This window comes from Cibotium barometz, chromosome 28 (assembly GCF_041138505.1).
Source record: "Cibotium barometz isolate CiBa-2024 chromosome 28, ASM4113850v1, whole genome shotgun sequence".
NCBI classification, from domain to species: domain Eukaryota; kingdom Viridiplantae; phylum Streptophyta; class Polypodiopsida; order Cyatheales; family Cibotiaceae; genus Cibotium; species Cibotium barometz.
In genome coordinates, this window is record NC_141073.1 from 39,827,988 (window position 1) to 39,851,426 (window position 23,439).

A 23,439-nucleotide genomic window follows, 5' to 3' on the forward strand; every position below is an offset into this window, starting at 1 on the left:
GGGTGTGGCCCTAACTTGGAATTGTAAAGCATGACCCAATCTCCCACTTTGAAGACTTTGAACTTGACATTCCTATTTACCCAAGCTTGTCTCCTTTTTTGAATAATCTCTGAAACATAAGCACTCATTGCTCTGTCTTCCTCCAACTGATTCAGATTGTGCTGTCTATAGATCAGAGATTCTCTGAGTGGGAGTCTGCTTTCTGCAGCAACTCTCAAGCTAGGCACCACAAACTCCATGGGTACTACTGCTTCTAACCCATAAACAAGCCTAAAAGGAGTCATTCCAGTGGTTTAAAAGCTGTTCGAAATGACCATAGAGCTGAGTCCAATTTCATATCCCAATCAGACTTGTTGTCCTGAACAATCTTCTTCATGATTTTAAGCAAGATTTTGTTTGAACTCTCAGCCTGTCCATTTGCCTGAGGATGATAGGGAGTGGACTTCTTATGCAAAATCATATGGCTTTGAGTCAGCTCTCTGATAACATCATTCAAGAAGTGTGTTCCCTGATCACTGACAAGCTCAATGGGACATCCAAACCTTGTCATGATGTTACTATACAAGAATTTGGCCACACTAGCTGCTTTATTATCTCTGAGAGTCAGTGCTTCCACCCATTTAGTATAGTAATCTGTAGCCACCAGAACATAACTCTTACCTGTCTTGCTTTTTGGTTTAATAGGATCCACAAAATCTAATCCCCATTTTTGAAATGGATCTAAAGGTAGCACAGGGTGGTCTGACATCCTATCTTTAGAATTGGGTTGGCCCACTTGCTGACAAACCAAACATTCCTTGGCATATGTGTGAGCATCCTTCAAAACTATTGGCCACCATAGACCTGATTGTAAAATCTTCTTTCCTGTCATTTCCCCTGCGAAATTACCTCCAGACAACCCTGCATGTGCCTCTTGTACCACTACTGCTATGTTCAAAATCAGTTTCTAGAGTGCGAGCAAGGGAAACCCCTGTTTTTTTGTTGTAAACCTACCGACTACATAGACCCAGTTCTAGCTAGGCCAATAGCTGAGCTAAAAGCTAGGTGGAAATTTTCAAAGCCTATAAAATTTTCAAAGCTGGGTGGAAATTTTCAAAGCCTACAAAATAAACACTCCTAAGTAGCATGAGATAGCCATGTAAGAGCTTTCCTAAATTGCTCCTTCCAGCCCCACTATGGGGACCAATGCTTTGGAGCATCATAGCTTATGATGATCCTCATCTCATAATTATCATTGTAGTGGTGGTGGTGGTGTTGGTTTTTATGGTGGTGATGGTTGTTGTTGTGTGGTTTTACTGGTGGTGGTTGGCAATGGTTGTTGTTGTGGTGGTGGTGGTGGTGGTGCTAATGTGGTTACACAACACCACCATGTCGTAGTCGTGCACCCACCCCTGCTTCGGATTGTTCTCTAATGATTGTACTCTCCCTACTTCACATCATACTCCAATGAACACCCCTCTAGGCCCTACTCCAAGCAATGTCACTCCTCATGATAAATCTCCCTATGCTCATAGTCTCGCCACACCTCACATGCCGCTGTACTCATTGAATCTCTTTAATAATGGATCCAACATCAAGGATGAGAGGATTTTCCTGGTAATGATGCATATGCATCAGATTTTCTCAGTGTGTTTTGGTCACAATTTCCTCGCTAAGTGGACACACCATTCTGTTATGGCTCACCCTAATCCCCCTTGAAACACATCCAACAAGAGATTACCTCGTGAACCACAATTGTCGTATGAGGATCTTTCCAATGGTTGAGCTCGTAACCCTTGAGGTCTCCAAGCTCTACAACTCCCTGAGAAGCAATTCCACCACACCTCCCGCGAGCATTGTCACCCCGCCGCATTGCACTATAGGTGCTTGTCTCTCCTCTCACCTCACTTCACTCTCACACACTCATTAGCATGCATTAGGGAGAGATATTAGCAAGAGGATTAGCAAGATCAAGACTCAATTACACAACGGGAGAGTATGTTGTATTATGAGAGATATTCACTTTCATACATGGCCATAAGTGTTCACACTCACTTAAACTGTGGCTAGCCAAGAACTTTAGGCTCATAAGAGGCCTAATGATATTATAATGACTACTCTCATAATATATCCATGAAATACATCACTTAGGACTTCATCCTAACTTGCTACCACATGCTCTTGAAGCGGGAATCACCATAAATACTCCATCGCACCATTACAAGCGCCCGTCCAAGTTGTAGCTTTGGACACTATTGCTTCATATCTTGAATGTATGTCCCTTTGGTGTATCTACCATGACTCCTTGATGTAAGATAATGGCCGCAGATCTTGTTAACCCTAGAATTGTGTTAACATCCCCCCCTTCCTGATGGCAATCGCGCCCTCGTGATCGCATCCTTTGGTGTAGCTATCGTGACTCCTTGATGTAAGATAATGGCAGTAGATCTTGTTAACCCTAGAATTGGGTTAACATCCCCCCCTTCCTGATGTGGCGATCGCATCCTCGTGATCGCGTTGAAGACCTTTGTGTGGGAGAATGGACAAGCTTTGTTGATGGCTTTGATGTTAATTAACGCTCAATGATCTTTGTCCCTCCGGAAGGAATAAGAAAAGCTAGTTAGTGAATGAAAAGGTTAGTGGTTTATTGGAAATTCCTAACGGGGTGGGGGTGGGATTTTTTTACGAATTATTGCATTTTTATATATGTGTGAGCCTTTTTTGTCACTTTGTTTTTGGCAATCATAAGCAAGGTTACATGTGATTTGTGTTAGTGGAAATACTAAGAGGTTAATAATGGGAGAGAAGAGAAGGAAGGATCCGGAGAAACGTAGACTTAATCATCAAAATGAGATGGTGATTTCTCAGTTCCTCATTTGATTCATTGAAGTGACATTCATCATTTGAAGAAATTGGCCTTCAATGATGTCCCTTTGTGTGGCAGGATTCTTCTCAAATGTTGTTGAGTTGTAGGACCTATTCCCGCTTTCTTCTACTACCCATGTGTTTTTTATGTTTTGATGTATATTTAAGTGCTCTTATGAAGCAGATATACATGAAGTACAAGAATTGAGTCATATATAGACTCTTATTGAACTGCTCTGTGGTTAAGTTGCCACTTGTTGGGGAGGATTGAAAGAATTACGTCCACTTGCAAGGCTAATATAGATATCTTTACTAAGGATTAAATATCATTGATTTGTGAAGATGATTTTGTCGTTTGGAGAGGTTTGGAATTTGAAGGAAAATTCTAGGCAATAGGTTGTACCATTGACCACGCTTTTTCCCACCATGGCCGCCCCATCCAGAGATGTACCTGGAAGTTATCGATGGTGAGGCTTTGGTGCAAATGTTCTCCAATGCATGAGTATGGATATGTACTCATGGAGTAGGTGGTTCATTAATTTAGCCAAATGAATAGTAAGCTATAAGCTTAACAAACATATAATGGCTATTGAAGATTATTGGGAAAAGTGTTAATGTGTGAGATGGCTTAATCCCTGATATGGCTTAAATCCAAAAAGTACAAGTTCTTCAGCCGTGAGAATATTAATTTGTGAGAGACTTGAACTCCTGAGATTGCAGGTTTTTTGGCCGTGAATGGATATTCTGTGAAATGGTCTAAGCCCATGAAAGTTAATCCCATGAAATGTTGTTTCTGTGAAAGTGCAGGCCATAAAAGGGTAATTCCGTGAAGGGTAATTCCGTGAATTGGTGTAAGGCTATGAAAGTGCAGACCATGAAATTACAGGTTGTGACCCCGTGAAGTTGTAGGTTTTGATCTCGATGGTTTTTTATTTGAAATGATTCTATGGGTTAGCTAGGGCATGACATGCAAGCAACAGGTACTTGTGCACTTATGCTTCATATCCAGAGGGTTAACAAGAGCATTGTGAGTTTGTCTTTGCTGCACTCATAAGTCTCCGTTTGCAGACGTGGGAATTGATTCATGAATTTTTGGCTGACATATTGTCGAGACAGTGATAAGACTGCTGGTTGGTTACCATTGGGGTTGTTTGAATACACAAGCTCTTGTGGTGTAGGTGCTGAATGCACGAGAGTGGTTGAGTGACTTACTTGGTGTTTCTTGGGCCTCCATTCTTGTCGAGCTTTAGGTGAAGCTGTTGAGGTTGAAGTCAGTGGCAGGGTGTCTTCACGTTGTTTGATTTTGGCAACCATATGATGGGATTACCATCATAGTATCCTTGAAGCACATGCATAGGCACCCATTTTTTTAATGAACATTATAAATTGGTGGGGCTGATGCGCTTGGTGCTCAGGTTTCCTTGTTTGTGCAAGCTTAGGGGACTTCGTGATGCATTTGGGAATCCAAGTTTTGGAATTACTTTGGTAGTACCCTTGTGCTTGCGGGCGGTAATATTTTTGGTACCTACACTTGATGACTTCGTGGAGTTCTTTGAGAAACTTGCATAGGCATTTGTGGACGGTGTTATGGAGTACATTTCTTTTTCCTTGGCCTTTGAGTGCTGCATTGAGGAAGAGGCTTTGACTATCGAGGAACCCAAATTTGATTGGCACCTTCATAGTAGCCTTGGGCTACAAGTAGCTACTTTTACACCCACATTTTGATATCATTAAGATACCTTGATCTTGGCTATCTTGGTGGAGTGTTCTTTTTGGTTGATATACAGAAGGTTTGGGGCCCTCCTTCACATTGGTTGGCACTGAGGAGGCTTTAGATTTGAGACTCATGGCCATTGTTGAACGATGATGAGGCTAGAGTCTCTTGTGGAGTTACTGTCCATGATGAGGCTTTCGAGCACGCGGTTGTTTCGTTTGGTGGGGTATGTCGATGAAGAGGCATAGGCTCCGGGGCTTTTCCTTTGAGTTCCTTGTTATAGATAGATGGTTGTGTTGGGGGAACTTCTTCAAGAATGGCTAATGATAACGGGGTTTTGGCATCGAACTTTGTTGGTGAGGATAGGGTTGAAGGAGTAGATGCTTTATCGGAGTTGATCGTTGATGCAGATGGTAGGTCATTGTGTAGAGGGGCTTCTGTGAAGAGGCTTGTAACTTTTTGTATTCAGCATCATAGAAATCCATTAAAGTTGGATCCTCTTCCTTGCAATATGGTATTGTCATCTTTTTGTCGACCATCATGATGAATCTATCGCTAGCAAAGCACAGTGGTGCTTGGGGAGCAATAGTCCATTTATGCCCCAAGATCAAATCTGCTTCCAACACATAGTCAACCACAAAAAACTTTTAATTAAGGGGTTTAGTTTCAATATACATTGTATGTTCAAAGTACCCCAAACATGGCATGTTCAAGTCTTGTGTAAAGGGAATTCTTTCAGGATGATGAGCCGTTAGTGTCGGTTGACGTAACAAATCCCATAGCTCGAGGGTCATGAGATTGTGTTCTCATGTTGGATAAAGCTGTGCTTGAGTTGTTGGTGATTTTATTTAAAATTTCTAATCGAACCAAAATCCTAGGGATCTTTTTCAGTAAGATATGTTGGAAGTTCTAGCTCCTCTATGGTCTCGTTCTCCCATAATAGCAATTAACTTTAGGTTGTCCCAATGACACCCAAGTGTTAATTGTCATGATGTTACGACTAGCTAGAGGGCTAATCAACACATGTTTGCGCTTAATGTCATTACGTGTAGGGAAATATAACCATACCATGATAGAATCTTCTAGAGGAACCATGGATGTTTCAGTTTTTGTTTTAGCTTCAGATCCCATTTTTGTTTCATATTCCCACTCACTTTCATCCTCCTTTTGTCTCTCATCTTTTTCAAGAGTTCCTAATGCATACACTGGCACACTTGGCCCTCTGACAATTCGAAATGAGGTCAGTTTGGAAACTTGCAAATCCTGACAGTCCTATTCTATGGAGCTCTTTATGTCTTGGCATAACTCATGCTGATCCCTTAAAGCTGCAAGTGTTGATGTAATGTTGGCTTAACCACATGAGAGAAGAGCATTCCTTCAAATGATGTTTTGAGAGATTGCTTTAATTTTGTAAGAGAATTAGTGAATTCCTCATGTGATTTATTGATCGCATAATTTGTGCATTATGTCTCAAATGACTCTTCTATAGAGAGTATGTCTTCCTCTTGAAAGGGTAAGAGGTACTTCTCTAGGTTTTGTATTTTGTTTTTTTTTTAAAGGTTTGGTATTATTAGGCTCAATCACAATTGGTGATCCTGTAAAACACTCAACCAAGCTAAGCATGCTCTCCTGAGCTTGCTTTTTGCATCCCGCATATGTTATATGATCACGATTTTCTATTTGGGGTGCTTTGGGTGCGTTCTAGTTTCTTCATTGGTATGTGAAGTACACTTAGTGATCAGAAATTATTTCATCCTCACTAAGTGATGTACTAGAACTTGTTTCATTTTTCTGACTTTATTTGGATTGTCATCTTTTCATTATGATTGCCCATGCGACGAGATCAAATTTTCTTTTACGCTTTTGTATCATGTATCACACGTGTGGGTGTTGTGGTTTGTGTGGTGGCTTTTGATGTGGATTCTTCTACATCATGTGTATCTTTTGATGTGGATTCTTCTACATCATGTGTATCTTTTGGCTCTTTTGTGTTTATGTCCCCTTTTGGGTTTATGTCCTTCAGAGGCTCCTTTTACATTTCCTTTAATTCAACTTTGGTTTCGATAGTTTGTTATCACTTGTTTTTCTTGGGTTTAGAAGGTTTTGTTTCTTGTTTTGGGTTCTACTTTAAAGCATGTTCTTCTACCCATGTTGAGGTATTGTCTTTTTCATTCTTTTTGACCATTTCTCATGCCTTGACTTGTAAGCGTGTAAGCACATTCAAGGGTACCCTGGATAATTTTCCATTTTGTACTTTTAAGATGTTAAGAGTTATATTTTGTGAGACTAGTTGCATTGAAGCAACTTATCTTGGGAAATCCTGGAGCATGTGATCAATGCCACATCGTTCACACATGGTTTACAGAATGTCAGTGACTATGGGCATGGAAGTATTTCAAACTATACAGTCTGTCACTTTGTGAGGTCCACGACAATAGAAACAGTGAAGTGTTCGATTAACCGCTTCTTGAGTAGTTTCTACCCTTTGGACTGTTTATGTTTGGTGCACCGGAGATGGAGGTTTTGAGTCAATTGTGGATGAAGTGGGAGACTTTTTGGTATCATGATTAAAGGTTTTACAATATATGTAGTATAGAAAAATAGGTGCATTCTTGTATGCACAATGGGGATTGGGATGGTCGTAGTGATTGCACTCAACACAAGGCATTTCATTCCTCACTTGTAGAGGCATTAAGGATGTTTGGTTTTTAGGGATCTCATCCTCTCTTAGAGATGTTAATTTAAATTTTTAAGAATGTTTGGTTTTAAGCAAGGCTGGATAAAATTCTAGAAATGATAATTCCGAGATCGATCTTTCTTTTGCCATTGCTTCACTTGGTTTAGATGAGGAACACCTCGTAGTAACAAGATCATCTTCCAACATGTTGTCATCTAAACGTATTGCTTTGTTATAACATTGATCGAATGTTTTCGGATTGGATACAATGATCAAGTTGTGTAAGCTGTTATTCTTTAAGCCCATCATGAAACATCTCTTCAATTGAAAATCATTTCATTTTTCCCATTAATCACATCGTGAGTCCAAGAGTTTTATCCATAGGATAAAGTCTCTAATGGATTCATTTGGTTTACGCTCAATTGAATAAAGTTCTTTTGCTGCACTCCATTCATCACCTTGTCTAGAAAAGCCATGGATAAAGGCTATTTTCAAGGTTCTGAAGTTGGTCTTGATTGCCGGCATCAATGTGATGAACCATCGACTAGCCTTTCTCTCTAAGCATAAGTTCAACACATGTATCTTGGTGGGATGATTGGGATTTCCAAAGGCTTCACATCTCTGTTTAAACATTTGAATGAATTGAACAGGGTTTGTTATTCCGTTGATTTTGCCCATAATTTTGAAAATCTGTACAACATATTTATGTATGAGTCACTAAGGCCGTATGTGAGTGCTCTTCTTGGGAGAGACTCACTGAGTCATTAGGCATCCCCCTTTCCGAGACTAGTCAGTATATCTAAGGTGTGGGCATCAAGGGGTTGAAAAGGGTTGGTACCTATAAGATTGGTGGGAATGTTATGTAAGGGACCAAAGCCCGATGGAATTGAAGTGACAAGGGGTGTAGAACCTGATGACACTCTTGTTATAGGCATGGCCAATGGTATTGGGAGGTGCATTTTCGGCATAGATCTCAATGTCTTGAAGAGATAAGCCATTGGGTTTAGTCCTTGTGTGATTCCGAGCAATCCCTCTGTCATTGCCATGTTTGATTGTGTAATTGCTCCTTAATGAGCAAGCACACGTGTTTTTTTTAAATTTACTTTTTATATTTTCTCATAGCCCTTTACAGCCTCAAGAGGCATGGCGTTCTCTTCGTTGGGTCAAATGGGTGTTCATTCTCCTTAATTAGCTTAGGTGCTATAACCACGTGAATGACCTCTTTAGATATATTTTTCTAGAAAAAGTGCACGCTAGTAACTTCCCAGATGAAAGAAGAGGTCCTAAAACCTATTTTCCATCATTGTCTTAAGATGATTTTTTTTTTGAGAATTTGTTTCTGGTTTCACAAAACATTTTTTAGGGTGTTCTTAAAGGAATTTTTAAAAACTCTGTGTAAGAGAGTTGTAGTATTTTTGGAGTACTATAACTTTGTCTCCCTGAGTCCTTCGAGACTTTGTCGTTTAGACCCTCAAAAAGTATCCTGAATATGGCTCGGCGTCGACTCCACACTGTTTTTTACGAGTTTTCGTGCTTTTCAGGTAGTTTTTTACCTCGATTTCTAGGTCGTCACGCTCTTTGAGGAGAAAAAATGCTAGCTCCTCCTCCTCATCACTAAGGTGCAATTAAGAAAGTGCTCTATTTTACAATGAAATTAACGTTCATCATCAACTTGCTCGTCCTTAGCGAGATCCATGGCTTCAAATAAATCTATTTCTAGAGATACTCCATCATTTGTTGTCAATTGGTGGAATTAGTTGTCTTGTAGTAGTAGAAGGTAATTCATCCATGTCGTCATTCTCTTCTAGCTCTAGCCATGAGAGCTATCGATGCATCATGATCATACTTAGTTTGAATCTCTTCTTCTTCTCGATTATCTCTAGTGTTTGTTTCTCGTTGAAGATGTATTTGCTCAATGAGTACACCTTCATCCGATCCTAATCCCGTTTGAGCCTCACCTACTTCCTCAAGTAGTATGTCTTGTTCTTGTTCTTCTCGTTGTTCAATAGGTGCTAGTGGTGTATTCTCAAACATCACATGATCTGAGGGGGAGTTCCTCAGCATCTCGCAAATAGTCAACTACTATTTTCACCTCTTCAAATATTTGTTTTCCACGTGGATTTATTTAGATCACAAACAACCATTTATGATTTGCTGGATCTTCCACAAAGATGACTTGCTCACAGTGCTCTGGTAGCACAAATGTGTCCCTTTTGGTCAGTCCATATCTTTGTGCGATCTACTACTTGAAGAAATCCACACTTGTCTTTGTGTACATTTACTTGCGCCCCTTGAGTTACCAACTTGAACCATTTCACATCAAAAATGAACATATCAAACTTTTTGGATCCAACCTTGATAATATCTTGGATTGTTCCACAATAATCTAGCATGCCTACGTCAGTATTGCCATCACTTGCACTTGAATGACTTTCTTGCATGCCTACGTCAGTATTGCCATCACTTGCACTTGAATGACTTTCTTGCATGAAATTAGCCTTCACACCACAATCAAATGTTGTTCTCTTTTTATCTATTCCTTCTACTCGAAAGTAACGTCCACATGACCAAATTGCCCCAAACTTACAATAGTATGTAAGCACAATAAATAAGTACTTTTATTGTATAAATTCACGAAATCACAACATAAAAGACAATGCATAGATATCTCTAACGCACATACATGGAAATCACAACCATATGCAAGGTCCTCCTCCTCATCACTTATGTATTCACCATTGCGTTTAGCTTGTAGTATGGTTTGCTCGAGCCATATATTAGAAGGAAAATCTGGAAGAAGTGCAAGTTCTATTGGGTACGGTAGTGTGCAAGTTGTTTGACTCCTTCAAACGGGCTTGGTCCCTTTCAGCCTTCACCAAGTTATATCTCTCGATCCATTTCTCCATAGATGAAAAATTTATTGATCTTCTCACGCAATGCTACATCCATTGTTCTCACAAGGCCTTTCCCTTGTGGCTCTTCCCCAACTAGTTGATCATCTTCTTCTTGTGTCCATAATCTTGGCATATCGAGATCAGACGTACTGAGCAATTCAGTTATATATACAAGTGATTCCTGAACAAGTCATCTCGCTGCCATACTACCTTCAGAACGAGCTCTTTGAATGACGAAGAAATCCCTTAAGTGTCTTCATAATTCTCTTCAAGAAAAACATCCATCGGCTATGGACAACCCCAGCCATAGCAACTTCATCAACCACATGAACTAGAAAGTGCAATTGAATGGTTAAAATACTTGTTGGGAAGTATATCTCAGCCATTATAATAGTCTCAATGGAGTTTAATCGTGTGCTTCTTCCACTGTGTCTCTACTAATCTCTTTCCTTGATATCCAACGTACCATTGCACCAATTTTATAAATTGTTGCTCTAATGTCATTATTGAGGCAATCCTTTATGGCTATAGGAAGCACGAATTGCAAGAATTTGTGCCAATCATGACTCTTCAAGCCACTAAGCTCATCGTCCGTTGTAAATGCTCCCTTCAAGCAATGCATGCATTGTGTAGGGGTACGAAACTCACTAATGTACTTCTTTACATGTGCCGTTGCTCATCCTTTGTCATGACCCAAGGTGCTTTTGGTAGCTTCACCTATCCATCTGCTCTATTTTGGGCCCATAAGTGGTGCATGCGTTGAACCTTTGTAAAATCATCTTGTTGTGTCTTACTCTCCTTTTCTTTTGTGATGGTTTTCCAAAGCACCTCAGCTATATTCTTGAAAATGTGCATTAGGTCAAGAAGATGGTTCACTAGAAGGTCATTCCAGTATGGAAGTTGATGGAAAATGGATAGACGCTTCATTCTCAGAGGTGTACAGGTTGGATCAAGCTCCTATAAGGTCCTCCAATCACTGCTCTTCCATATGCAAGGAGACCTCCCTAGAAATCCCTCACGCAAAGGATGGTCCACTGGGAGATACTTCTTGTGGCCCTCGTATACTATCTTCTTCATAGACTTTGAGTATCGAGCCTCAAGTTGTGGCCCACATAATGGACATTCATTATACCCTAACACTGAAAGCCCTATAGAATATCAAAAAAGATTGTAGCAGGTAAGTTTGAATGACAATCATGACTTAACATAATATGTTAACAAGCTACAATATTACCTAAGCACTCTCCATAGTCAGGCCAATCATGCATAGTCCATATAAGTATTCCTCTCAATGTTAGCGCACATTGTCCAAACCTCTTAAAAATATCATGAACTTCAATGCCCTCCCATAGAACACGAAGCTCCTCAACTAAAGGGGCTAAATACACATCCATGTTCTTCACCTTTTGTACTTTCCAGGAACTATCAAAGACAATAAAAGATGTCCTTTTTTTATCGCTAGCCATGGTTGAAGATTATAGTTAACTAGATAAAGAGGCCATGTACTCCATGATGAACTTTGTAGCCCAAATGGATTCACTCCATCCATCGCTAGTCCCAGTCGAATATGGCGAGCCTTGTACATGGCCCTCTAAAAGGTTTTGTACAAGGCATTAATAAATAATACATCTCTCAACACCACTCAGACACATCAGAGCGCAGACTCTGATTCATCGCGACAGCATAATGATTGCACAAACATCAAAAAAGACATAATAAAACACTGAGCAAAGACATAGCAAAACTTCTCCTTCATTCATTAGCGATCAGAATCAACGTTCCATCTCTCTCTCTCTAGATACAAATGTTAGGGTAATAACTACTCGATTCAGATCCCAAAGGGTACATCCACATGTAACTAACCCCCAAGCCCTTTGACTAAGGTCTAAGAATTACATAAGAAAGCCTTAACACTTGGCACAGCCTAGTGGCTAAATTTTTTCCCAAAAATTTGACCTGAACCCATCAATCCCTGATCAGCAAAATCTGATTCCTGCAGTAGATCTCTGATCATGTAAAGAGAGTGTCTAGAACAAAATAAAATTTCCCTAAAAAGAAAATGCCTAGTGTTTGTCTGTTTTTTTTTTTTGTAGTGTTGAAAAACACTGTGGAAACATTCCGAGCATCACTATGCCTGACCTAGTTAGTCAGTCTGAATCGCTAAGTCCTGCTCCTGCTGTGCTTCCACATCCATTTGAACCTCCTTTGCAATGTTGATCAGTGCCTCAGGGTCTTCATCATCTGGTAAAGCTTTATCTATACCCATCAATAAGCCCACGTGGTCATCAGAGCTCTTTGTCTGAACAGCTCCAGATGTTTGTCCTTTAGCAGCACCTACTCCTTCTTCATGTGTCTGAAAAAGGGCTCTAATCTTCTTCAGCTTCCCTGCAGATGATTTCAACTTAACAAGCTTAAAAGGATTAGAACTTGGACTTTCTATCCCCATCATATGAGACTCCTCTGGTCTGATTGTGCTTTTCAGAGTAAAACCACTCGGCGTCTTATATTCCAGCATATCCTCTGTTTCATCCACCTTGCTCTGAATTTTGGACTTTTCAGCTACAAGCTGTACCACCTCAGCTTCCAGTTGAGCAATGCGCTTCAAATTCACCTCTTGCTCCATTGTGTTCACAATGCCTTTGAGGTTCTGATAAGGCTTGAAAACAAACTACCCAATTCTTTCTCTCATCTCTTTCCATATCACTGATCCTTGTTGAATCATTTCTGATTTGATTCTCCCCACATCTGCTTCAAAGATCTGCTTCAGAGACCAGAACACCTCCTACAAACAGTTCCTCATGCTCACTTAATATTTGCTCCTTCATCTGTTCTAAGGGTTCCAATCTATTTAGAAGCATCCTATTCTCTATTTCAAGCTCCACCTGTCTTTCAAGAAGTCTTTGCATCTCTGACTCTACACTATCCTTCAAAGATGTTGTCCATTCTTCAAACAACTTCAGAGACAATCTATTCTTAACCAACTGACTAGTCTGTTTTCAGAGATCTCCTTAGCTGAAAAAACTTTCAACTCAGCCATTTCAGCATTCAGAGTTTTAATCTGATTCTGCAACAATTCAACTTCTTGAGCTTTTTCTACAAGCATTTGTCTAAATTGATCATTAGCCTTCTGCAACTGCTCTTCCACATAAGCTCTATTTTTTATATTCCCTAATCTTTTCAACTTGCCGTAGACAAAACTTCTTCAGAACTTCAAGAGTATCTCCCACATTTTCTGAAGTGAGAGTCCAAGATTGCTCTGAACCAAGTTTAACTGCCAACGGAGTCACCTTCGAAGGCATCCCTTGCATCTTCAAAAGATCAGATCTTTTGCTGCCTCCTGCCACATATTCCTTTTCACCCAACTGCATCTTCTTTGCCAACTTTGTTTGAGAAAGAGTCAAAGATTGCCCTATCCGAGAGACTTGTCCCTAAAAATGGTTCATCTTCATCATCTATCCCAGACTGCAACACAGAAGTTGTAGCCTCTTCCAAACTATAACCTACCTCCAAAAGACACACCCTACTACTTTCTGCTCCTCCTCTGTCAGCTGTCTATCCCTAAGTTTCCTCTTCAGAGTCAGAGCCACTGTATGTGAAGAGAGTCTAGGGTCCACAGGCTTTGCAGGTATAGCTGTTTGAAAAGAGTCATAATCAAATAAGGCTTTAAGGAAAGGGCCTAGCCTGCTCTTACTAACTGCTCTCCTTTTATCCTTCTCTCCCACTTCAATCATAATCCTCTGATGTACCACAGTGACCCAATCCACATCTACTCCTGCCTCTGCTGTTGCAGCTAAAGGGGTATAAGATTCCTTTGACATATAATCAACCTTCTGGAGTAAAAGAACACGCTCCATAAACCATCGCAATTGCTGCTTCCTGGCGGCTTCTACTATCTTCAAATGATAATAATGCCTGGAGCCCACAGGATTCCCAAATTCTCTCTCCATATCCTCATCGCAAACTAAATTCAAAGCTTTTAAACCTGGGTTAAAAGGTAATTCAAATAGCTGAGAAATCAGAGTTGGGGTTATCCTTGTACCTCCTTTGAGTACTCCCTTTGCCTTTCTCACCAAAGCTAGCTGTGTGGGAGCATATATATTGCCTTGCCACTCAGCCCAGGCTAACTTTGCATACCCGATCAACCCAATTGAAGTACGCCACTGAATGTTTGCGTTATTCTCCAAATCCATGCTATACTTAAAAGGTGCAAAGTTCTCCAAATCCATGCTGTACTTAAAAGGTGCAAAGTTCTCCATCAGGCTACCCAGAGCAGTAGCAATGTCCTTCATAGAAGTCTCCTCCAGTTGCTCCGTCTCTTCAGAATCTGAGCTAAAACACTGCTCCACTTCTTTGCTTGGCGCTGAATGCTCTCGCAAGGACCGTCAAACTGATGTGGTCTCCGCCTTAGGTCGCCCTTGTTGCATAGGCTGCTTACCCTTCACCATGGCTAACCTCTGCCTAGCTGTATTCAGGGCAAGAAGGTCCGGCCTAGTGGGAGAACTACGGGGCATGTGAGTAGGGAAATAAGCAGAACAAAGAGAAGAAGAATGAAACGCAGATGTCACCTCTCGCAATCTCCCCTTCCATACATTGCTAGAATGGGCTCGATGAATTCGTGCATGTGCCGTCCCCTCACTAGTGCGCGTTTATAGGGATTCTCATGCATCACGTCGGCCATTACCGTAAATAATGTCAGACAAAAAGTTAAATCAAGCCAATTGACAGCCGACTCGTGCGAAATGTATTCCCCACCGTTCAAATTTAAAAATCCAAGCGGACTCTGATCCACACACAAGCTCTGAATTTCCTCTGTTCTCTGATCTTTTACTCCGCCGCCCTGATCTGAACATGTACTCTGAACTATAGGGGGAGTGCCCACAAATGGCTTAAGTCTAAACCCATTTATCCCCTTTGGTACCAATGTTCCAAAGGCATCTGAAAGCATGAAGGTTCCTTGCCCTAAGTCTTTTTCAATTTTGTAGGGCCCAATGTACCTGAGCCTCAACTTCCCTGGGTGTGGCCCAACTTGGAATTGTAAAGCATGACCCAATCTCCCACTTTGAAGACTTTGAACTTGACATTCCTATTTACCCAAGCTTGTCTCCTTTTTTGAATAATCTCTGAAACATAAGCACTCATTACTCTGTCTTCCTCCAACTGATTCAGATTGTGTTGTCTATAGATCAGAGATTCTCTGAGTGGGAGTCTGCTTTCTGCAGCAACTCTCAAGATAGGCACCACAAACTCCATGGGTACTACTGCTTCTAACCCATAAACAAGCCTAAAAGGAGTCATTCCAGTGTGGTTACTTTAAAAGCTGTTCAAAATGACCATAGAGTTGAGTCCAATTTCATATCCCAATTAGACTTGTTATCCTGAACAATCTTCTTGATGATTTTAAGCAGGATTTTGTTTGAACTCTCAGCCTGTCCATTTGCCTGAGGATGATAGGGAGTGGACTTCTGATCCAAAATCATATGGGTTTGAGTCAGCTCTCTGATAACATCATTCAAGAAGTGTGTTCCCTGATCACTAACAAGCTCAATAGGACATCCAAACCTTGTCATGATGTTACTATACAAGAATTTGGCCACACTAGCTGCTTTATTATCTCTGAGAGCCACTGCTTCCACCCATTTAGTACAGTAATCTATAGCCACTAGAACATAACTCTTACCTGTCTTGCTTTTTGGTTTAATAGGATCCACAAAATCTAATCCCCATTTCTGAAATGGATCTAAAGGTAGCACAGGGTGGTCTGACATCCTATCTTTAGAATTGGGTTGGCCCACTCGCTCTGACAAACCAAACATTCCTTGGCATATGTGTGAGCATCCTTCAAAACTGTTGGCCACCACAGACCTGATTGTAAAATCTTCTTTCCTGTTATTTCCCCTGAGAAATGACCTCCAGACAACCCTGCATGTGCCTCTTGTACCACTACTGCTTGTTCAAAATCAGGAACAAATCTTCTTATTATCTGATCTATCCCCTTTCTATACAATGCTCCAGCAATGACTAAAAATAGTTTGCTTTTCAGCACAAACTTCCTTATTTGATCCACACTCATCTCTACTGGTAACAACCCATCAGTGAGAAACAACAACATTTGATCATAAAAGGAGTCAGAGCTCCAACTCTGAACAACAAACAGATCAAAGTCAGGGAAATAATCATTAACTCCTGCCGCATCTTCTTTACGTTCAAGTCTGCTTAAATAATCTGCCACAACATGCTAATTCCCTGGAGTATGTACTATCACAAAGTCAAATTCTTGCAACAACATCCATCTTGCTAACCTTCCTGTCAACTGTGGTTTCTTCACAAGAAATAACAGAGCTTGATGGTCAACATGGAAGAAGACTTTGTTAGCCAAGAGATAATGTCGAAATTTCTGTAAAGAGAACACCATGCCCAAAGCTTCTCTCTCTGTAACTGAGTAATTCCTCTCAACTGAAGTAAGCATTCTACTTGCATATAGTAGACAGGTCTAAACCAATTTTTGATTTTTGCCTGCATAAGAACAGCTCCTACTGCAATGTCTAAAGCATCAACAAATACATGGAATGGTAAAGACCAATCAAGAGGCTGTAAAATTGGAGCTACCACCATCATCTTCTTTAAAGTCTGAAATGCCTTTTCTTGGGCCTCTGACCACCTGAATTCTACTCTTTTCTTGGTTAAATGTGACAAGGGTGCACATACATCTGACAAATATCTTAAATGTCTACTGTGCCACTTGATCTAACCCACAAACCTAGATGTTTCCTTCAGATTCACTGGGCTCTTGGACTTTATGATGCTCTGAATTTTTCTTGGATCCACCTGTATAGCTTCCTCTGAATTTATGTGGCCCAACAAAACTCCTCTTTTAACTGCTATTGCACATTTGTATGGATTCAATGACATACCATACTTCCTGCATCTCTCAAAACCTTTCCTCAAGTGCTCCAAATGCATCTCTTTGGATCCAAACACATAGAAATCATCCATAAATACCCTCATAAAAGAAGAAAAATAGGGCTCAAACACTCTACTTGCCACCTCTGAGAAAGCTGGTGGTCCATTTTTTAATCCAAAGCTCATTACTGTGAACACAAATGCTCCCCACTCTGTAATGAAGGCTGTTTTGTGTTCATCATCAGGGTGTATCTTGATTTGATTATATCTTGAGAACCCATCCAGAAAACTATACATTTGATGCCCTGCAAACTGAATCTAGCAGAGAATCTGCAAAAGGTAATGGAAAAGGATCTGTGATTGTGGCTGCATTGAGCTTTCTATAATCAACACAAACTCTGCTTCTTCCATTTTTCTTGGGGACTACTACAATTGGAGATAGCCATGTTGCTTCATGTACAGGCTTAATGAATCCCACCCTGAGCAGCTTGTCAATTTCATCTTTAACCTGCTTTGCATAATTGGGATTCATTGTGTACCTCTGTTGGATAACAGGCTTAGCATCTTGCTTTAAATTAATCCTATGGGAATAAAATGCAGGATCAATCCCCTTCATATCTGAATATTCCCATGCAAAAATATCCTTGTATTCCATTGATAATTTCAAAAGATTGTCTTTAAATTCTCCTTCCACATAAACACTAACTTTGACAACTTTAGGGTCATTCTCTGTTCCCAAATTCCATTCATTCAGATCATCCTCCATAACTCTAGCTGATTTCTTCATACTGTTTTCATATCTTTGCTCTCCTATTGCTATAGAACTCTGAACTGTTCCTTAGTCATCTCAATCCCTGTTTGAATATCCTGTAATTGCTGGTCTCTTTCCTCTTCTGCAGCTACAGCAAAACAATCCTCATAATCTCCCAAAATAGTCATCACATTTATATCAAACACTGGGACAACTGCTGGATTGGCCTTCAAATATTCCTCTTCTTCATCATCTTCTACTTCATCTGCCAGGTGTATGCCTTGTGCCCACAAAGCTCTTTGCTCCTTTGGCATAAATATAGTAGATGTCATGGGTAAAGTCTGTTTCTGGTTCCCCTGTTTCAAGATCACCATATTAGCTCCCCAATCTTCCTGTAACTTAGCCTGCCTGAACCAAGGTCTTCCAAGGAGCATTGGGTAAGCCAAGTTCCCTGATTGCATTCTGAGTACTACAAAGTTGACCATAAACTTCAATCCTGCAATGAAGATCTCCTGGTTTTTTAGCAAACCTAAAGGTTGTAATCTCCTCTGATCAGCCATTTTTACCTGAAAAGGTGCTGGATGCAACTTTTGGCTCCCAAATTGAATATAAACTGACTCAGGAAGTATATTAACTCCTGATCCACCATCCAAAAGAACTCCATGTATGGGCTGGCCCTGATATGTGACTGATATGGCACGAACTTTGAAATCAATATCTTTCACCTGAACAATATTACTCATTAAAAAATTACTTTGAAATCAATATCTTTCACCTGAACAATATTACTCATTAAAAAATTACTTTGAGGTGAATCAACACCTTTTCTCTGAAGAATTCTTTGAAACAGCAAATCTCTGAATCCTGGTACTAATGTCAACAATTGGTCAAGAGAAATCTGAATTTTTGAATGTAACAGAGCTTCATAGAGTGAGTCAACCATAGAAATTTCCTCTTCTCCTTTGTCCTGTCCTTGTTCTTCACAAACCCCTTCAATTTGTTCTAACATTAGTTCTTCCAAAGCTGGCTTCTTCTTGTCCAACTTCCTCTGAACCTTGCTTCTAACTTTCTCCTGATCTGCCCATTGAATTGGACCTTTATTCAACTTTGCAGCTCTTGTCAGTGCCAAGGCAGGAACTTGTTGTTTCCCATCCTTATCATTTGCATGGACTACACATCCAGAACAATCACAAGCAACATTCTCAACCATATCAGAGTTACTCTGAAACTGGTCCTCTATCACTGTCACTGCATTTAACTGTGTTATTTGTTGGTTTTGCTGCATCTTTCCTCTCTGATTTTGATCTGCTACAGGGTACCTTACAATTGGGATACCCCTCTCTGTCCTATGCTTGCACCATAACTCAACCCTGTCTATTACCCTCTTTGTCACAATAAGTGCACTTCAATTCTCCTCTAAAATTTGATTGCCATGTTTGTCTAGGCTGTGATCTGAACTGTCTATTTGGTCCTCTAGCTTGAGCAGGGAAAACTTGATTAGATGAAGTTTAGTTCTACTGCTTCTTTGACCTTTGTACACCGAGGGGAACTCTTCCTCTGAAATTTGGGTTATACCAGCAATTGGTTGCTAAATGTCCTTCCTTTGAGCATATCTGACACACTGATCTATCATTTGTTAATACTGAGGCATACTTCAATGCTTTAAGCCTCTTTAATAGTTGTTCATCATCCAATCATTTCTTCTTCTTTTTGCCCTTATCTTTGGACTTTGAAGATTTCTTCTTCTTTTTCCTTTTCTGGCTAGTTGATTCATCATCTGAATGTGAGTCACTATTATATTCTAAATTATCATCAGAGCTCTCTGAGTCTATGTCTCCATCAGAGTCAAATTCCAGGTCTGAATCAGACCTCTTTTTCTTTTGTTTCTTCTTAGTAACACCCAATCTCTTTTCTACTCTTACTGTTGCTTGCACCAAAGCATCAAAACCTGCAGCAATGTCTACATTAGCCACTGCTGATCTGATTGTGTTCCTTAATCCATTCAAGAAATAAGAAGCTAACATCTCATTGGAAAGCCTATCATCTCCTTCCAATGTTCGAGAGAGAACCCTGAACTTCTGAGCATAGTCCTCTACTAGCATTTCTTTTTGTTGAAGATCTTTAATTTTATTTATGATGTCATTGGCTGTTTTCTCCCTTCTGAACCTGGCAAGAAAACTATCTCTCAAAGCATCAAAGTTTCCAAAATGTCCCAAACCATATTGGCTAAACCAATCCATTGCTGAGCCTTCTAAGGTAGCAGCAAACTGCCTCTTCTTCACCTCTCCCCCATAAAGTGTGTCATAGCCACTAGCCTCCCACCTTGTTTGGAATTGGGCTACATGGCAGTCAGGGTCCTCCTTGGATTTTCCCCTGAACTTTGCTGATCTCACCTTTGGGTTCTGTGCTGGTGGATTTTGAGGATTCATTGCTGCCCCTCTAACTGGCCTTCTTGCTAAGACTGGTAATGGTTCAAACTGCAACCTTGTCCTACTACTTCCCCTAATAACTCTATTCAACAAGGTTTCCCCAAGAAATGTCCTGAAAGTGCTTGAGAATACTGGTGGATTTTGAGCATCCTCAACACTTCCTACTTTTGCATTAGCATTTGAATCATTATTTAAAATTGGAATACCCAAATCAGATTCAGATTGTACTGAACCTGTCGGAATCCCTTCTCCTTGAAGAGCATCCACAAACTGATCATGTACTTCTTCCTCATCATCAATCTCCTTTGCTTCTTGATCCAATGTTTCCTCCTCTACATCTTCTTCCAAAACAGTTTCCAATGCTACACTTGTTCCCGGAGGAACTTCATAATCTGAATCATAATCATCACCTTCTTCATCATCATTTCTGCCTGTTAAAGCAACGTCAGCATCTCTGGCCCTTGACCTTGTATAATATCTTCTTGAATTCCCCGAATTATCTTCAGACATCCAAGGCTAGTGGTCCTCTGAATAAGTCGTATCCTCCCAGACCTCAGGGCATTCGAGGGGCATTCGAACCCGCAGGATCGCCAATGTGTACATGGCCCTCTAAAAGGTTCTGTACAAGGCATTAATAAATAATACATCTCTCAACACCACTCAGAGCACATCGGAGTGCAGACTCTGATTCATCACGACAGCATAATGATTGCACAAACATCAAGAAAGACATAATAAAACACTGAGCAAAGACATAGCAGAACTTCTCCTTCATTCATTAGCGATCAGAATCAACGTTCCATCTCTCTCTCTCTAGATACAACTGTCAGGGTAATAACTACTCGATTCACATTCCTAAGGGTACATCCACACGTAACTAACCCCCAAGCCCTTTGACTAAGGTCTAAGAATTACATAAGAAAGCCTTAACAAGCCTCCTCCTGAAAGGCTACCCACTTCTCTCTTCAATGTGCTTCTATGTAAGGGAATCTGCGGGCACACGCATAACACCATCCATGGACCCAATGTTACGGTGCCAAGTCATCAATCCTACAATGGATTTGCACTTGAACATTATTTTAATCCGAGGGATGATAGGAAAGTGTCATAAAACTTTTGTTGGTACCCTTTCTCCTTGGACATCTTGTCTATATCTCGATGTACCACAATGCGGACATTGTACTGCATTGGTACATTCTTGTCCATAAAGAATGCAATCATTTGGACAAGCATGGTGTGTGTTGTAGTCCATGCCAATTGAGTGCAACATTGCTTTTGCTTGACTACAGTCCAATGGCATCTCATTATCTTCTGGCAATATTTGATGTTTCAATAAATTGTTACACAAAATAGTCAGGCTAAGAAAATGTATATAAAGGTACATAACTCACTAATTGCATATGATATTATCACTTATGCAAAAAGTTTTGATACGCTCGTTGCAAATTCAATATGGATAGGCAAGCATGTAAAACAGACACATGTGCTCCACGATATAGTGGAAGATGAGCAAGCATGCGTAGTTGTTTCTCTTCTTAGGAAGCGTATTTCACACGTGTATTTTCTTCTATCCCTTTGTGTTCCAAACCTCGATCTTCTATTCCATTGTGTAAGGCATTTATCATGTCATCCATGTCATGTTCTAGTATTTACTTCGAGTCTACCTTAAGTTCCTCGGGTTGTTGGATCACCTCATTTGGTCCATCGTTTCAGGCCGGATATCCACTGGTTTGTCATTGTTGAAGCGCACATTGCCACTAATTAGATGTTCCAATCGCTCCACCGAAAATATTCTTCATTTTTTTATGATCATTGCAAATTCGTCGACATCGAGCCACTTGGTATTTGCAACGAGTACATGGGCAAAGTGTCTTCTCCTCTAATTCAACAAAATTTAAGGGTGTGGCATCGTCCATAGTTTCCATATTGATTTGCAAAATGAGAACGCATGCTTATTTTTGGAGGGGAATCCAACCTTAAGTATTTGTGGAGGGTGGTAGTCAGTGGTAGGTAATTTGAAATGTCGGGGATGCGCAAGATCTGGACAGATTTTAAATTTGAATAAAAAGTAACGATCATCGAAATAAGCATCCAAAAGATCATCGAAATAACTATCGAAAAGAGCATGGAAATTTTATTTTTTTGACTCCTATTTCCACGCTATTTTCCATGTACTTTTCGACGCATTTTTCCACGCTTATTTTGACGCATATATCGACGGTGCAGGTTTTTATAGTAAAACAGAACCTCTCTTTTTTCTGCTTTTTTTTCGTGCGCATGTGTTTTGCTTCCTCACCAAGTATGCCTCCTTTTCCCTCACTCCCATCTCCTCTTGGTTACATGTACATGTGATGTAAAATGTCTGTGTGTAATTATGAGTAATTTTTTTGTTTTTTGGCTTTCTCGTTTGTTTTGTAGGTTCTTTCTCTCTCCCAAGCTCTTCTCCATCTCCTTCTTTGCCCTCCCTGCCCTGCCCTGCCCTCCCCTCTCCTCTCCTCTCCTCTTGGTTGCTAAATTGGTGTGTGTGTGTTGAAGAATAAACCTCCTTGTGTATCCATGCTATTCACACTTTTAGGGTTTTGTAATACTAATTCTTTTCTCAACTTTTTGTTTTGTTTTGTAGGTCTTCTAATCCTCTCTATAAACTTCACCAAAAAGAGGTGAATTCCTTTCTCTCTTTCCTGTATTTTTATCTACCAAAAAAAAGAAGGGTTTTGTTTTATAGGTCCTCTATGCATAGAGCTTAATCTATGCATTAAGCTCTATTCATATAGCTTAATACATAGATTAAGCTCTATGCATGCATTCATAATGCATAGAGATATATGCATAGATTAAGCTCTATGCGGATAGAGCTTAATGCATGCATTAAGCTCTATGCATGCATTCATAATACATAGAGATATATGCATAGATTAAGCTCTATTCATAGAGCTTAATGCATGAATTAAGCTCTATGCATGCATGCTTAATGCATAGTGCCGGGATACGGTTTAGTTTAGGATAGCGTGGCTTGCATAGTGCTTTATGCAAAAGCCTCATGCATAATGCTTTATGCAAAAGCCTCATGCATAATGCTATAAGCTTTATGTATAAGGCCTCATGCATAAGCTTTTGTATGTATGCATTACTAATTCTTTCCTTACCCTTTTGTTGGTTTTGTAGGTCCTCTAATCCTCTCTTTCATCATGATAAAGAGGTAAGTGCTTTTCTATCTTTCCTCTCTTTCC

General features: G+C 40.2%; 1 protein-coding gene across 1 annotated transcript in view; it reads right to left on the reverse strand.

Moving 5' to 3' along the window:
* LOC147622818 (agamous-like MADS-box protein AGL11) overlaps positions 1-23,439 on the reverse strand; it is a 162,435-nt gene that overhangs the window by 118,451 nt on the left and 20,545 nt on the right. The gene's annotated exons all lie outside the window — the stretch shown is intronic.